Here is a 12,923-nt window from a genome sequence, read left to right as displayed (position 1 = left end):
TTATTGTGGCTGTGAGTCGTACTGCACCTTGCAGTATATGGCAGGATATGGAGGAATGGTGTGTGTGTGTGTGTGTGTGTGTGCATCCATGCGTGTGTGAGTATGAATGTGTGTGTGTGTGTGTTTGTGCAAGCATATTAATATGTGTGTGTGTTCATACATGCATGTGTTTGTGTATGTGGTGTGTGTCTATGTATGAGTGGGCTTGTGTGTGTATATGTGTGTGAGTGGGTTTATGTGTGTGTGTGTGCATGCACGTGTATTTGTGGTGTGTGTGCGTATGCGTGTGTGAGAAGATTATAGGCGTATCAGTACCTGTTTAGTCCTGTTCATATTTCACATGCTGGTGAGGACTCAGGACAATACCCTCTCAGGCCAGGCAAAAGGACTTCTGATTGGCAGAGGCATATACTGGCACCCACACCGGATCAACACACTCGGTGCATAGGGCATTCCAGCTCCTCGTCTCCATGGTGACTTTATTGCCAGAGCAAGGGTGGGGCAGCCTGTCTCAGCAGAAAGCTATTATGGAAGAGTTTTAAATGAACTGAATTGCTATTGCTGGGCAGTCACACCTACAGAAAGCTGAGTCATACAAAAAATCTAAAACCAATGCAGTTCAACAACATGCTGTTCTCAGACATGGTTTGAGTACATACAATTACAAAAATAAAATAAAATAAAATAAATGTTCATTTATAATGCTAGATTAAGAATTGTATTTACTTTGTTTCTTATAACCTCTTTATTCACTGCTTGGTTTATTGGAAGAGCATTAATTTATTCTGAATTTAGGCAGGACGGTCCCAATGAATCACAGTATCTTTTTCGTTGTCAAGATAAATACAAATGTTTCATAAAAAAGGCTTCACAAAAAAGTTTTAAATAAAAGAAAACAGCTTCCCACCCGTGAACACAGCCAATTGTGTTTGTAGGAACATCTGACTAAGCCGGAAGTACCGCTGCTAGGGATTGAACCCGGTTTCTGCGGTGGTAAGCGAGTGCTTATACCTCTACACTACCCAGACGGACCGAGAGAGAAAGAGAGAGGTATTTGAAAAAGTAACATACAGTCCGTACAAATTATGTCCACTACACAGTCCACACAAAGTCCATATAAATTCAAGGACATGTAAAACAACAACAACAACAACAAGAAGCCAAAGGCAATAGGTGAAATAACTGTTCCATTTGCTCAATGAGGCCTAACGCCTAGCTGGGCACAGTTTGCTGTGCTTTCGATTTCATCAAGAGCGTCCAGGACCTGTCACGCGCCAACGTTAAACCTTTCAGCTTTATCACATCGATCAAGTGTCAATCTGAGCGCCTCGTCCAGAACGCCGCCCCCCCCGCCCGATGTTTCCCACGCAAGCCCCAGTGCGAGCGCTCCTAATGATCCTCGGTCATGATTGAGCGCATCCACTCCCAGGTTTTAATTAGCAGCGATTTTAATTAATATCAGAAGAGGGATGGCGCACAGCTCATTTTATGCAACCTCGCGCGTCAGGCGACCTGCTCCCCTCTGATACTTTCGATGTAACAGCAAACCGTTTTCCTACGGGGAACAAAATAAGGGGCGAAAAAAAGAAAAAAGAAAAACATAATGACTGCACGCCTAATTGAAGCGCGGATATTGATGAGCTCAGCTAGTGTTTTGAAAAGCGGCTCGACGCAGGTACCGCCAGTCAGAATACCTAGCGCGTCGGCATTTTCTCTCCTGCTTATAGAAGCGCCTCTTCTGTAAATGGCATTTATTTCAGTGCACAGTATGTTTCGGGGATTTTTTTTTTTTCTTCTTCTTTTGTAGCAGGAGCTGATATCAGACATGCCAGTACATGCCACGCACAAACTGCTGCGGAATGCGCGGACTTGTGCGGACAAAAAAACCCGGTGGGGCTACGGTTCGGAATTATGAGTCCCCAGGCATTTGCTCAGATAAGCGTGCGGACAAGCCAGACACGCCCCGCATGTTGTGAACGCGCGTAACCCGAGATGAGATAACATGTGTACCCTGCCGTTTGAAGGGCTTGGCTCTGAACCAGGAAGTAAGAGCTTTGTGTTCTACGGTAATCGGAGAAGCATTAACCAGGAATGTGAATAGACTATACCTGAAACCGCTCTTTAAGTTATTAAACATGCACATATCACATCTGGTGTGTCCACAAGTGAACAGACCATTGGGGCCCAGCTCCTTCGGGGCCTGGGAGAACGTGTGTGGTTGTCCCCCCCCTGACTGTGGCCCTGTGTGTATTAGACATGACATTGCCACCTAACCCACCTCCAAACACCCCCCCCCGAAACCAATAATACATAAATAAATTAAATAAATAATTGTGGGGTATGCTTTGCCTGACCTTTAGCCACCATGCTTGCCCTGGAAAACCAGTCCAGAGATAGTGAATAATGTATCACTGGGTTAGCAAGTTTCTACAAGATCAGTTGTAATTTTAAAATATTAATTTATTTTGAATATGTAAACATGTTTTTTATTTTATTTTTTTATTCACCACTTCAGTGATTATATTTTCAAACTAATTTTTTTTTCCCTCAACAACCTTACTATAGCACCACCTTCTGGTCAAGGTGGCACATAACACAAAATGTCTTGTGTTATGTGCCACGGAGTGAAAAGCCACCTGGGTTTATTTTTAGTCGTACCACTGCCCACTAAATATGTCTGGGGAGGATCTTGCTCTTTGCAGGAAGACAGTGTCAGAGACCTCAACGTTAGAGGAAGTCAAACGTTTAAAATTGGCTTATTCATACCATGCTGCGCCTCACCATTTAAATGTTTAAAAAAGCAGGAGAACAGAATGAATAATAAATAAATGCATTATAACACCAAGTCAGACACACACACCACTTCTTTCAGAACCAGCAGCCAGAGGTTTCTAGAAAGATATTAAAAATAATAGCCAGTGCATGTAGGTTGTGGTTGGAGGTGGTGGATGATTAAGTAGTTGTTAATTTTTTTTGCAATTTACTTTGGTTACGCATCTCACTATGATTTTTAATAAATGCAGACTGCTATCCTATTGAGGGAGAGCTAAACCAAGTTCAAAGTGAAGTATATAATCTCAGTGAAACACGTCAATACATAAGGTACAGTGTAGCCTGATCTGCAATGTTAAACGCGCTTTGTCCTTTTGTGTGCACGTCTCTTAATGTGAAATGCCTCAGGGTAAGTACCCGGTTGAGTCTATCACAAGATGTGTCACCCTGTGGGTCACTAGAATAGCCAAACAATTACTTGCACATAGTTTGCAAAAGATAAAAATAACACAATAAAGGTCGGCTTGGGTGAGTGCTGTTGGACCATTGCTGATTTTTTGTTGGTCGTTTGGTGTGCTGGCTCAGTGATAACACTGACACAAGGCCGACATGGGGACAACTGGGTCATATTTTTGCTATTTCTGAAACTGTGACGAACATGTCAGTTGAATTGAATGACCTAAACCTGAGTTCTATAACATTTCATGGATTAGCTGTACACAGGCTGCGTAGTATCCATGTACAAAAAGGATTATCTCACAAAATGAAAAATAAAATAAAATAAAATCATTCATCACATCAGTTTGCATGTAGAGCATGCTGGGATGTGTGTGTATTTTAGTTCATTTGACTTTTATTGACTGCTACAAACAAACAAGTCTAAAAGCATTCAGTCCCCCCCCCCCCCAAACATAATTTCAAGTTCAAAAACATAAACATAACTGACTGTTGATTGCTTATGTTACGAAACCCCACTTACCCTCTCAGAAAAAAAAAAAAAAAAAAGTTTTCTTTTGCTCGACTCCATAAGGGAACCATTTTCATTTATTAATGCGATTCTCTATAGCAGGGGTGCCAAACCAAATTTCAAGGGGACTGCAATGTTTGCGGGTTTTTGTAGTTTCCTTTCAATCAGACGCTAATTAAGGCCTTGAGAACAAGTTGTGTGGATTCCTTAGCCACTCAATGACCTACTTGAATCGCTGGTGCTGAGAACACCCTGAAAGCCAGCAGGCACTACAGCCCTCCAGGATTGGATTTTGACACCTGTGCTCTATAGTATGGTACTGTAAGTGAGAAAAGTGGGAAAGCTCCCAGATGACAAAGTACCCTAGAACTAGATAGGGATCTGCTATGGAGACACTGGGGAGCCTTTTGGAGTCCTTCTGAAACTTGCTCACATGTCACTTGTGTCATAGGGTTTTTAAAAATAAGTAAATAAATAAAGCTTGGTGTGCAGTTTATAGTGAGACGAGCAGCAGTAAGTCTGCACTTTCAGGTAATAAACACACATTCGATTTTCTCTTTATCTGTTGTTCCATGCACACTCTTGATTCTGATGCATTCCTCTCCGCTCTGCATATGTAGCCTCAGGCGTTTATATCAAGCTGTGACACGCAGTGGGACAAACGCAGTTTTTACTTCTTATAATCCGGACAACTCTCCGTGTTACAACTAAACGTAAAAACCCGCGTTAAACTTAAGTTTTAAATATTATTTCATTTGTAGTGCCTATCGTACACGTATTGTTTGAGGCTATATACATGTTCGCACTTGTATGCTGCTGAAATGTGGAGGTTTACTCAAAATGTTGAGAACTATTTTATTTTCAGTTTCATTATGTTTCAGTTACGTTGAACCAGCCCAGTGACTAGCGAATATATTAAATAATTTGAGAACGAGCAGGAAACCAGTCTGACAGTGAAAGCTCAAACTCATCGGCTGGTACTTTGTATGCGAAACCATAGCAGATCTTTGAGGCCAGCGAGGAGCGGCTAGGATGGGCGGGGAGAGCGACAACACGCCACAGCAGGGAAGCAAAGCGGACAGATAGTGTCAAGTCTCGTTCTGGAAGTGAGTTTCAGAAAACTTGTTAGAGTTCATGTCACCGTACACAATTCGTGACGATACATGAGAGAAACAAAACGAAATGACAGCTGAGTGTTTGTTCTCGGATTCTAAATTTAAGGTAAGAAATAAACCCTGACACGCGCACATGGATAGGAGCGCACAGTTCCTGTTTCGTTTACGCTCACTCACGATTTGACTTTGCTTGTGCGGATTTAAAGCATGCAAAACTTTAGTGAACTCTGAATTCCTATTTTACATTACAGGTATGTAGAGATTTATGAAGATTAAAACCGACAGATAACCTATTTTTTATTGCGATTATTAGGCCTATTATGCTGTTTAGTAGTAATCTGTCATGCATGTTATAATGAACCGTTGAAGACAGGTTAAACACATTTAAAAATGGGAAATATATCGCAAATATAATACATATGTGTTTACATGGCTTATAATAAAATAAAATAAAATAAAAAAAATTTAGAGCTTCCGCCCAAATTTCAACTTGTCAGCTGTGCAATTCTCATCATATACAGGCTGATTATCTTCCCAATGGCCCCAAGGCATATATATTTTTTCTTGGCCGCACTATCAGGGTGACTAAATAAATAAATAAATACAAAAGTAAAAAGGCCAATCTTTTGTATGAACTTCATGTGCCTGTATTACAATACTAAAACTATGCGCAAAACTGTAGGCAATTGGCAGTGGACGATTGACCCTTACTTAAATATAAACATATTAATAATGCAAACCAGAAATCAGTCCATGCAAACCAATCTGACAATATATGTGCTTGTTAAGGGTATGTTTTTGAGGTCCTCGCTTTGAAGTTTAAGGACCTCTGCTGCACAGCATGCCGTGGCTGATAGGCTCATTGGAAGTAGCCGAAGTGATGCTCATTACTGTTGGTGCTTAAATAACTGGTAGATGGCAAGCAAGGCCTTTTGGGGTCCCTTACTCATGAATGTTTTAAACAACACTGCTGCATAATGACAGACACAGTCATTATTAGCTAACTGCCCTCCGCTATTGCAGTGCTACTGTCAATTACTCAGTTTAACGAACTCACAAAATGCTACATCATGACTGATGCTGCAGCTCCCAGGTGCCACTACTCCTGCTACTACTTTTGCGACCATTGCAGCAGCTACTACTACATCTGTACTGGTATGATTACAACTAGTACTACTTCTACTTCTACCCCTGCTTCTATTAGTACTTTCACAATTACTTCTGTGAAGTTGAGAAATTACGTTGGATGACTGTGTGTGTAAGTGGATATCTCATAAAAAACACATTTTCAACGTACAAAAGTGGCAAGTTACTCACACATACAAGACATACACCGTCTATAACTCATTCATACAGACTGCCAAAATCCAGGCTTGCCATTAAAAGTATTGATATCAAAATGATGCCAAGTTACGGTACTACAAACAATATAGGCTATCTTGCCTCAACAAAATTAAATAAGATGTATTCCAAAGCAATGCTACCCAATATTTCCTCAATTCTTTCAAGTCACTTGGCCCTGTGTGTATAAGCATGCAGTACATGGACAGGCCAAACATATGTGTGGATGGCTTTCTCACAGTCAAGATTGATCGAATAGGCGTCTATATGTCCAATTTGTATTGGTATGTATGTATTTCGCTGCCCAGCCTTTCTGTTGCGTGAATGATTGTATGTTTCTTGGTATAAATATCTGTTAATGTGAATGTAACATGCTGCGAGGGAAATGTCCCCATGGGGATAAAGAATTTCTCTAGGTATGTATGTACAATATGTATTTTACATGCAGTTTTTATTGTATGTAGCAAATATACAATAACTTGTACATTTACTCAAATTCAGTTCAGAAGCAAGTATGAACATATGTTTTCGGGAGAAATATGCTTCCTGTAGTTACTCACCAGCAGTTTTTTTTACATGGATTTCAATGTTTTCCATGAGGCAATTTGAAATATTTGACACTTAGATCTGACACAAAGTTTGCATGACATTATAAAATGGTAAGATTACAAAACACAGGGCCAAGTGACTTGAAAGAATTGAGGAAATATTGGGTAGCGTTTCTTTGGAATACATCTTACTTAATTTCGGTGAGGCAAGATAGCCTATATTGTTTGTAGTACCGTAACTTGGTGTCATTTTGATATCAATACTTTTAATGGCAGGCCTGGATTTTGGCAGTCTGAATGAATGAGTTATAGACGGTGTATGTCTTTTGTGTGTGACTAACTTGGCATTTGTGTACGTTGAAAATGTGTTTTTTATGAGATATCATTTCTTTTTGCAAAGCGATTTATTATGAGAGTGAGAAATGCGAAGTGACCGTGCAAGAAATGATTGTGGATTATGGCTATCCTTGTGTGAATTTGTATAGTCTGATGAGCATGTACCATTTAGCAGTTTTGGTTTGCTATATATGTAAAACAGTGACTGTGACAAAGGGTGCAGTGGCGTAAGTGTAAACGCATCAGAAACGCAGGTTAAATATGGCCAGTGTGTGTACTCACAGATTTGACGGCCATCCAACGAGCCTTGATTGGCAAAAGAATCAGCAAGCCCGTAGAATTAGAGCTCCCTAGGTCGCTACTTGTGTACCCTTCTGTCCTGCTCCGTTGTCTGTTATTTCATGGAGATGCACTTTTAGTATTTGTAAGGTTTATAAGGCATTTTGATAGGCTTATCTGCAGGTAGGAATCCTCTTCGCTGTTTTGCTAAGCTAGAACCGGAGAACTTGATAGTGGAGAATAGGAGCAGACACATATGTCCCAGCAGGCTTCGCATATGAGAAAATAACAACAGCGTGAGAGAAATTAGGAATTATGAAATTGCGTAGTTGAAACAATATGTTTTTAGCAGAATGGGCATGTAGGTGACGGTTGACATGATCACAGACTATAGTGCGAAGTAAATGCATTGACCACGAGCGAGCTTAGTTTCCTTATCAAACGGTATATATAACAGTCTGTATAAAGCAGTAGTCGTTAAAGTGGAGGGTTAAGTAACGTGTGAAATCTATTGCACTGATGTGCTTTTCTCATGTTCAGTACTAGTAATTATAATTATGAGTGAGTCATGATTTTAAATGTAATGTTTTAATGGGGAGTTGCAGAACGTACATACGTAGTAATTGTTTGTATGTGGCTAGATAGAGAACAGGGCGAGGTAACATGAATGTAGAAACGTGACGTTTGCTGATAAGAAGGTTTTGTACGGTAGCCAAGTGAAGAAATGTAGTTAGTAGAAATGGCACAGCGGTGAACTGGTGTAACTTTTTAATAAAAGGAATACATTTGCCGTCATGAAATGCATATGGGTGGCCATGAGTGAGTTTTGGTAAAGCAAATATAAGCGTAAGAGAACGTTAGTGCAAAAGAGGAAATTATCTGCCTGAGGACGAGGCGGGATTCAATCGTTCAACCGCAGGTTTACCAGTCTGTCACTTTGTTAGGGCAGCACCATGACATAGCTAAGCAATGCGTGAAATATCATTAGCAAACCTGTCCGTGGTTTTAAAAAAGAACACAGGCGAGTAAGCACAGAAGAGCTCCCGTTGAATCCATATGGCTTTGCAATATTGTAGCCGGTTAACAATTGAATGTGCAGACGGTACGTCATAATACAGTGTATACGTTCGTGGAACGGCTGGTAGATATGGTGCAAAAGCAATAATTGAGAAGTTTTAGACAATTATTAGTGAGAGTAAAAGCAGGTTAAAGAAACACGTTCCTAGTTGGGCTTGAACCTAGGACCCTGTGTTCCCAAGACTGTAACTTTACCCACTAGGCCACAGGCAGACTAGCTGTTTTAACTGGAAATGTTTCAGAGTAAATAGGTATGGGTATTTTGCGTGTGTATGCAAGTTTTTGATTGGGTCGTGTAGGTGAAGATTTGGCTGGTGTCGGTAAAATGTCCAGTGGGGAGACATTTTGTTAGTGGGATAGGCGGCAGGAAAAATAAGAACGAGAAGAAGAAGAAGAAGAAGAAGGAGAAAACGCAAAATCCCCTTAGTTTGGGGCTTTATTGTGTGGACATGTGAAGTTGTTTATGAATTCTGTCTGTTGAAATGGGGTGAGAATGTACAGAATTTAATGTTTTTAAGGGCTGAGTGTCTGTGGCTGTTGTGGTTATTTCTGTGGGGAACCCTGACAAGTGCCAAACTCTCTGTATAGGAATGGGGCATGCCCCTGCCAAGGCGTAATTTGGCGGGTACAGATGTACAGATGTGCGACACTTTGTGTGTTTGTGCGTGTGTGTGTCTGTGTGTGCAATTGCTGATAATGACTGTCCTAAATGTTATGGTGCTCACTGTATTATCCAAGGTTATACAGAGGGTATGTATGTATACAGATACAAATTTGTGATAGCTGCACATAGATGTATGGTGTTTGTGTGTGTGTGTGTGTGTATGTGTGAGAGAGAGAGAGAGAGAGAGAGAGCGTGTGTGTGAGCATGTGTGTGTGTGCGTGTGTAGAATGGGATTTGGAACATCACTATGCTACATTGTTGCTTGTGGATTGGAATGTTGCAGGCTTGCTGGTCTGATACAGTATACATCTACAGACAAGGCTGCTGCTTTCTGTTGATGGTTTTGGTGAGAGAACTGTGCAGATACTGTCATCCTAAGGTTCTGGATGAGGTAGTTTAGTATCGTGTCATGGCAGTACCACATATAACCCTCTGTGTGTGACTGGCCATCAGCTACCCTCTCCTGCATGTGCTCATGCTCTCAGAAACCTCTGGACCGTTGAGACTCGCCACACACTCAATCACCAGCAGTTTGTGGGTGGAAACATCAAGTTCTCCAGAATGCGGCTATCGAGACCTCCTGAAACATCTATCTTTTGTACTGCTAACATAGCACGATGTCATTGCAATAATTTAACCTTGCAAATGGGTCTTTTATGTCTTCAGCTGAACCTGCATGCTGGAAAGGTTAGCTTGTGGATGTTGAAAGACATGCTGGACTTTAAAGGTCATACTGTACAGAAATGTCAATGACTTATTTTAGGGAAGGCTTTGTTTGCTCCATGACATGTTCATAGTACTCATTTTATTGGTTTCCCTGTGTCGAATGACAGGCCTTCAGCTGTCACTGTCAAGGGTTTGATCTGTTTGTTTCACTTTACCTTACTGAACGCAACAGGCTTCTGTTACCTGTATTTGAAAGGAACTAGTTATTTTCGAGACAGATGCAGAAGTTTGTGTGTGTGTGTGTGTGTGTGTGTGTGTGTGTGTGTGTGTGTGTGTGTATGTGTGTGTGTGTGTGTTTGTGTGTGTGTGATGAGTGACATCACAAAATTTCTGGGCCCTTTGTTTAACTGTGACCCCAAATAAACAATTAACATGTTTGTGTGTAGTGGGGGGAAGGTTGAGTGTTACATAGAATGATGCGTGGTAGCTTTCTAATTATAAGTTAACAGCATTCTCTGGGCATTACAGAATAATTCTGTGTTCCCCATGGCACATCCCCTCCCCCTTTAACATCTTAAGCTCTAAAGTGATTGGATAACCCACTCGCTGATCAATCATAGTATTTATCTTTGGTTCGCTTTACAGCCATTCATCACAGGGGTAGTTACAAAGAATCACAAGGTCAACTTCTGTGCCAGAAGGATAATTAAAATAATACACACACAACCATACACAATTCTTCTTGAATACAAGGAAAACCACCTCACAGTATAACAGAACGATCTGAAGGTGTTCAAGTGGGCCTGTGGTTATACATCTTGGCTGGAGGAAGGGCAAATGATCAGAATAGCAACTGACTTTTTTCATTGGAATCACCTGTTGATCCCTATTTTTATTTTCAATCAAAAACAATTCTGCTAAATAAATAAATAAATGAACAGTTTGTATCAGTCCTGAGAATACATATATTTTATTGTATGAGTCCTTGAGTTGTTACATTCATTAATAGGGCAACCATATGTAAGTTACAGAATTCTGGCAGAAGAGTTAGAATCAACGATACTTCTACGTGAACTGTGCTACAGTGTGAAAATAACAGTATAAAAAAAGGTGTGAAAAACATTCAGGCAACTAATTCTGATTGGACAGTATTTCTCCAATCAGATGTGCTACAGTCATACATTAATGCTGTGGTTTCCTGCATTTGGAAACTGTTACTTGAAAGTGCATCGAGAGTTAAAATGCCTACGGTGAGACGCTCGCATTTTCATCTGCCTTTTTCATTTCAGAAAATTATTCTTGTGGTTTGCATTTGCCACCCGAGCAGCAAAGGGAATGGACATTATAGCCAGGGACTTACCACAGCTTCACAGAGACTGGAGACCGGTTTAGATTCAGGTTTAGGCAGAGCTCGCAAGATGCAACACTAAACACAGAAGGATGCTGTACTAGTTATTTGGATACTTAAGCTGCAGTGCCAACTCATAAAATGTCATTTCAACGGGGAAAGCCCGTAGTGTGGCCAGAGAGTTAAGAGTTATGTTTAAAACCTCTTTAATGTCAGGCTCATGGGGATGTTTCCTTCAAAGAGAATGGAAAAAAAAACATCAGTAAAGCAGTTGCACAATGTGCTGTTTTAGACATTTTCTCTTTAAATACCCTTATGTAACAAATAGGCAAAACTACTTGTCAGGAACTGTTTCACAGCTGTTGAACATGCCTTCATTTGAAAATGAGTTAACAGACTGATCATTCAGTTATCCTGATCTGTGAGTCCAGCTTATCTCCCTCTTGCTAAAACCCCTGTGTACAGGTGTAGCTATGTTGCGACTTGTAGACTTGTGACTAACTTGAGCGTGGGCCTTACATGAGGAATCAGGATGCTCCTTTGGTAGACTTGCAGCATCACTGTGAGGTTGCTGATCGTTCATATAGCTGGCAAATGGCCCTTGGCTATTCATTTGTTTATTTGACTATATCTTTATATGATTATTTGTGATGGGGCACTGTTCTGTATTCAGTCTGGTGGCAGGCGCAGGAGATGTGGTATACTGTGTAGTTGGCGGTTGTGGCGTTTTTTGCACACAGGTTCCTGCATGCAGACTGTAGGAATGCAAGTCCCATTTTCTACAAATGTAAAAAAAAATGAGCAATAAAATGAAATCTCTCTCTCTCTCTCTCTCTCTCTCTCTCTCTCTCTCTCTATATATATATATATATATATATATGTGTGTGTGTGTGTGTGTGTATTTAAGAAGTTCCTACTTTCATGACCTCAAACTAAGCTACCCACATTGGGCCTATTCCAGTATTCCGGGAGTCCAGTGTGAGTGCAGGTTTTTGTTTTAGCCCAGCACTGCGACACCTGCTTTCCCTTCCCTCTCCCTTTACTGTACCTGGTTGTCAGTTGTGAAGACAGTGTGGCCAGTCAACAGCACTAATTGTCCAGTTAATTACCTGGAAGAAAATGAAAACCAGGGCCAGATTTGGATTTGAGGGCCAGAGTTGACTATCCATGCGGTAGTGAGGTCTCTCTATCTCCCTTTGCTGCATTGCAATGCAGTCCATGTCTTTCAGTGGGTCTCAGAAAGTGTCCTGTGTTGCTTTGACAGCTGTTCTCAGAGATCAACTTTAACAACATCTCAGGAATGATCCTGTTTCACTTGTGATACTTTAAAGCTAAAACCAGAAGTGGTTTTTAAAAAGAAATATAAACAACAACAAAAAGAAGTGTGTTCTGCAAACTGAGACTCCAGTTCCCCTCCAGCAAACTATGAAAGAAACTGAAGTACATATTTTATTATGTGTAGTGCATATTTTGCTGTGAACTGTATTTGCTATAATAAATTAGAGCTGCTACTTCTGTCCAGAGGTGTTACTAGGATGTCATCTTTGGGTGGGCATTTGGGTTATTTGGGTGGACAACAACAAAAATGTTGCTCTTCCTAAATAAAGTATGTAAACAAGCGCGTAGTTTAAATTTGAAAAGGGTTGGGGGGGGGGGGGGGTGGCCCACAAAAGGAATACAAGTACAGGATCCAATTTTTGTATGGGGGTCCAGGGCCATTTCCTTGTGAAAAAGAAAAAAAATAATTAAACTCTGTAACACTAAACAAATGTCTAATTTGGTACTGCCATGCCGATTTTGATCCGGGCTG

General features: G+C 40.7%; 1 protein-coding gene across 1 annotated transcript in view; it reads left to right on the top strand.

Moving 5' to 3' along the window:
* Positions 1–4,439: 4,439 nt before the first annotated feature.
* arap2 (ArfGAP with RhoGAP domain, ankyrin repeat and PH domain 2) overlaps positions 4,440–12,923 on the top strand; it is a 132,271-nt gene continuing 123,787 nt past the window's right edge. Inside the window, exon 1 of the mRNA XM_064343836.1 lies at positions 4,440–4,960. The gene's annotated coding sequence lies outside the window, so the exon portion shown is untranslated. The remainder of the gene's footprint in view (positions 4,961–12,923) is intronic.

The sequence above is a fragment of the Anguilla rostrata genome, chromosome 7, assembly GCF_018555375.3.
Source record: "Anguilla rostrata isolate EN2019 chromosome 7, ASM1855537v3, whole genome shotgun sequence".
Lineage (NCBI taxonomy): Eukaryota > Metazoa > Chordata > Actinopteri > Anguilliformes > Anguillidae > Anguilla > Anguilla rostrata.
This window is presented reverse-complemented; position numbering and strand designations above follow the sequence as displayed.